Here is a 5,761-nt window from a genome sequence, read left to right on the forward strand (position 1 = left end):
CATAGACTAGATCTCCTACCTCCACAGACTAGATCCCCTACCTCCACAGACTAGATCTCCTACCTCCACAGACTAGATCCCCTACCTCCACAGACTAGATCTCCTACCTCCACAGACTAGATCCCCTACCTCCGTTGACTAGATCCCCTACCTCCGTTGACTAGATCTCTTACCTCCACAGACTAGATCTCCTACCTCCACAGACTAGATCTCCTACCTCCACAGACTAGATCCCCTACCTCCATAGACTAGAGCTCCTACCTCCATAGACTAGATCCCCTACCTCCACAGACTAGATCCCCTACCTCCACAGACTAGATCTCCTACCTCCACAGACTAGATCTCCTACCTCCATATATTAGATCTCCTACCTCCACAAACTTGATCCCCTACCTCCACAGACTAGATCTCATAGATGCTGTCATTGACTAGATCACCTAACACACTATATTTGAGATCTCTTACAAGAGATCTCTTACAATTTCTGTGTAATGTTGTAATACACAGTGTATCATAGTGGAGGTAATGTGATTAATACACAGTGTATTATAGTGGAGGTAATGTGATAATACACAGTGTATTATAGTGGAGGTAATGTTGTAATACACAGTGTATTATAGTGGAGGTAATGTTGTAATACACAGTGTATTATAGTGGAGGTAATGTTGTAATACACAGTGTATTATAGTGGAGGTAATGTTGTAATACACAGTGTATCATAGTGGAGGTAATGTTGTAATACACAGTGTATTATAGTGGAGGTAATGTTGTAATACACAGTGTATTGTTGTGGAGGTAATGTTGTAATACACAGTGTATTATAGCGGAGGTAATGCTGTAATACACAGTGTATTATAGTGGAGGTAATGTTGTAATACACCGTGTATTATAGTGGAGGTAATGTTGTAATACACAGTGTATCATAGTGGAGGTAATGTTGTAATACACAGTGTAGCATAGTGGAGGTAATGTTGTAATACACAGTGTATTATAGTGGAGGTAATGTTGTAATACACAGTGTATTATAGTGGAGGTAATGTTTTAATACACAGTGTATTGTAGTGGAGGTAATGTTGTAATACACAGTGTATTATAGTGGAGGTAATGTTGTAATACACATTGTATTATAGTGGAGGTAATGTTGTAATACACAGTGTATTATAGTGGAGGTAATGTTGTAATACACAGTGTAGCACAGTGGAGGTAATGTTGTAATACACAGTGTATTATAGTGGAGGTAATGTTGTAATACACAGTGTATCATAGTAGAGGTAATGTTGTAATACACAGTGTATTGTAGTGGAGGTAATGTTGTAATACACAGTGTATCATAGTGGAGGTAATGTTGTAATACACAGTGTATTGTAGTGGAGGTAATGTTGTAATACACAGTGTATTATAGTGGAGGTAATGTTGTAATACACAGTGTATTATAGTGGAGGTAATGTTGTAATACACAGTGTATTATAGTGGAGGTAATGTTGTAATACACAGTGTATCATAGTGGAGGTAATGTTGTAATACACAGTGTATTATAGTGGAGGTAATGTTGTAATACACAGTGTATTATAGTGGAGGTAATGTTGTAATACACAGTGTATCATAGTGGAGGTAATGTTGTAATACACAGTGTATTGTAGTGGAGGTAATGTTGTAATACACAGTGTATTATAGTGGAGGTAATGTTGTAATACACAGTGTATTATAGTGGAGGTAATGTTGTAATACACAGTGTATTATAGTGGAGGTAATGTTGTAATACACAGTGTATCATAGTGGAGGTAATGTTGTAATACACAGTGTATTATAGTGGAGGTAATGTTGTAATACACATTGTATTATAGTGGAGGTAATGTTGTAATACACAGTGTATTATAGTGGAGGTAATGTTGTAATACACAGTGTATTATAGTGGAGGTAATGTTGTAATACACAGTGTATCATAGTGGAGGTCATGTTGTAATACACAGTGTATTATAGTGGAGGTAATGTTGTAATACACAGTGTATTATAGTGGAGGTAATGTTGTAATACATAGTGTATCATAGTGGAGGTAATGTTGTAATACAGAGTGCATTATAGTGGAGGTAATGTTGTAATACACAGTGTATTATAGTGGAGGTAATGTTGTAATACACAGTGTATTATAGTGGAGGTAATGTTGTAATACACAGTGTATTATAGTGGAGGTAATGTTGTAATACACAGTGTATCATAGTGGAGGTCATGTTGTAATACACAGTGTATTATAGTGGAGGTCATGTTGTAATACACAGTGTATTATAGTGGAGGTAATGTTGTAATACACCGTGTATTATAGTGGAGGTAATGTTGTAATACACAGTGTATCATAGTGGAGGTAATGTTGTAATACACAGCGTATCATAGTGGAGGTAATGTTGTAATACACAGTGTATTATAGTGGAGGTAATGTTGTAATACACAGTGTATTATAGTGGAGGTAATGTTTTAATACACAGTGTATTGTAGTGGAGGTAATGTTGTAATACACAGTGTATTATAGTGGAGGTAATGTTGTAATACACAGTGTATTATAGTGGAGGTAATGTTGTAATACACAGTGTATAATAGTGGAGGTAATGTTGTAATACACAGTGTAGCATAGTGGATGTAATGTTGTAATACACAGTGTATTATAGTGGAGGTAATGTTGTAATACACAGTGTATCATAGTAGAGGTAATGTTGTAATACACAGTGTATTATAGTGGAGGTAATGTTGTAATACACAGTGTATCACAGTGGAGGTAATGTTGTAATACACAGTGTATTGTAGTGGAGGTAATGTTGTAATACACAGTGTATTACAGTGGAGGTAATGTTGTAATACACAGTGTATTATAGTGGAGGTAATGTTGTAATACACAGTGTATTATAGTGGAGGTAATGTTGTAATACACAGTGTATCATAGTGGAGGTAATGTTGTAATACACAGTGTATTATAGTGGAGGTAATGTTGTAATACACAGTGTATTATAGTGGAGGTAATGTTGTAATACACAGTGTATCATAGTGGAGGTAATGTTGTAATACACAGTGTATTGTAGTGGAGGTAATGTTGTAATACACAGTGTATTATAGTGGAGGTAATGTTGTAATACACAGTGTATTATAGTGGAGGTAATGTTGTAATACACAGTGTATTATAGTGGAGGTAATGTTGTAATACACAGTGTATCATAGTGGAGGTAATGTTGTAATACACAGTGTATTATAGTGGAGGTAATGTTGTAATACACAGTGTATTATAGTGGAGGTAATGTTGTAATACACAGTGTATTATAGTGGAGGTAATGTTGTAATACACAGTGTATCATAGTGGAGGTCATGTTGTAATACACAGTGTATTATAGTGGAGGTAATGTTGTAATACACAGTGTATTATAGTGGAGGTAATGTTGTAATACATAGTGTATCATAGTGGAGGTAATGTTGTAATACAGAGTGTATTATAGTGGAGGTAATGTTGTAATACACAGTGTATTATAGTGGAGGTAATGTTGTAATACACAGTGTATTATAGTGGAGGTAATGTTGTAATACACAGTGTATCATAGTGGAGGTCATGTTGTAATACACAGTGTATTATAGTGGAGGTAATGTTGTAATACACAGTGTATTATAGTGGAGGTAATGTTGTAATACACAGTGTATCATAGTGGAGGTAATGTTGTAATACACAGTGTATTATAGTGGAGGTAATGTTGTAATACACAGTGTATTATAGTGGAGGTAATGTTGTAATACACAGTGTATTATAGTGGAGGTAATGTTGTAATACACAGTGTATTATAGTGGAGGTAATGTTGTAATACACGGTGTATTATAGTGGAGGTAATGAAGCATCTGTTCTCCCAGTGTAATGTGTTTTGAATAAAGAACAAATAAAGAATGATACTGTTTGAGTGGTTAAAAAAACATGTTTTACCTAGGCAAGTCAGTTAGGAACAAATTATTATTTACAATGACGGCCGAGTGGGGAACAGTGGGTTAACTGCCTTGTTCAAGGGCACAACAACAGATTTTTACTTTGTCAGTTTGGGGACTTGATCAAGCAACCTTTCGGTTACTTGCCTAACGCTCTGACCACTAGGCTACCTGCCACACGTACAAACACTATGCTTAACATATTCACACCAAATTAATACATCCTAATAAATAGTCACTTTTTTTTATACAAACATTTACTCACATCAAATTCATAATCCTCCCCCCAAACCTGAAGACAATAGAAAAAAGACTACTAGACGCTACAGTAAAGTGCAGTGTCGTGTCTCACAAGCACAGCTAACACAGAATATATCGTCTGTCCCAAATTATAGCCTATTCCCTATGGGCTAAGATCAGAAGTAGTGTACTTCTGTATGTAGGGAATAGGGCTCTGGTCTAAAGTAGTGCACTACTGTATGTAGGGAATAGGGCTCTGGTCTAAAGTAGTGCACTACTGTATGTAGGGAATAGGGCTCTGGTCTAAAGTAGTGCACTACTGTATGTAGGGAATAGGGCTCTGGTCTAAAGTAGTGCACTACTGTATGTAGGGAATAGGGCTCTGGTCTAAAGTAGTGCACTACTGTATGTAGGGAATAGGGCTCTGGTCTAAAGTAGTGCACTACTGTATGTAGGGAATAGGGCTCTGGTCTAAAGTAGTGCACTATTTGTACATAGGGAATAGGGCTCTGGTCTAAAGTAGTGCACTACTGTACGTAGGGAATATGGCTCTGGTCTAAGGTAGTGCACTACTGTATGTAGGGAATAGGGCTCTGGTCTAAAGTAGTGCACTATTTGTACATAGGGAATAGGGCTCTGGTCTAAAGTAGTGCACTACTGTACGTAGGGAATATGGCTCTGGTCTAAAGTAGTGCACTACTGTATGTAGGGAATAGGGCTCTGGTCTAAAGTAGTGCACTATTTGTACATAGGGAATAGGGCTCTGGTCTAAAGTAGTGCACTACTGTACGTAGGGAATATGGCTCTGGTCTCAAGTAGTGCACTACTGTATGTAGGGATTAGGGTTCTGGTCTAAAGTCTGTAATGGCACAATCTACACATAATACCCCAGAATGACAAAACGAAAACAGGTTGGAGAGAGGGAGGGAGTGAGTGAGTGAGTGAGGAGGGGAGAAGGAGGGGAATGAGGATTGAGAGAGGAGAGAGGGAGGGCTAGATGGATGGAGGGTTGGAGGGGAGCGAGGAGGGGAGTGAGGAATGAGAGAGGAGAGAGGGAGGGCTGGATGGAGGGAGGGAGGAGGGAGTGAGGATTGAGAGAGGAGAGAGGGAGGGCTAGATGGAGGGAGGGAGGAGGGGAGAGAGGATTGAGAGAGGGCTGGATGGAGAGAGGGAGGAGGGGAGTGAGGATTGAGAGAGGAGAGAGGGAGGGATAGATGGAGGGAGGGAGGAGGGGAGCGAGGATTGAGAGAGGAGAGAGGGAGGGCTAGATGGAAGGAGGGTTGGAGGGGAGCGAGGAGGGGAGTGAGGATTGAGAGAGGAGAGAGGGAGGGCTAGATGGAGGGAGGGAGGAGGGGAGCGAGGATTGAGAGAGGAGAGAGGAGGGCTAGATGGAGGGAGGGAGGAATTTCAGGAAATGAGTTATAAGATCTTCTCTCTGCCCCATGGTAAAATGTGTAGAATTTCATTCTGAGGGCCTGTAGGGGCAGGAACCTCTGAGGGCCTATAGGGGCAGGAAACTCTGAGGATCTATAGAGGCAGGAAACTCTGAGGGCCTATAGGGGCAGGAAACTCT

This window comes from Oncorhynchus kisutch, unplaced genomic scaffold, assembly GCF_002021735.2.
Source record: "Oncorhynchus kisutch isolate 150728-3 unplaced genomic scaffold, Okis_V2 scaffold1097, whole genome shotgun sequence".
In the NCBI taxonomy this organism is placed as follows: domain Eukaryota; kingdom Metazoa; phylum Chordata; class Actinopteri; order Salmoniformes; family Salmonidae; genus Oncorhynchus; species Oncorhynchus kisutch.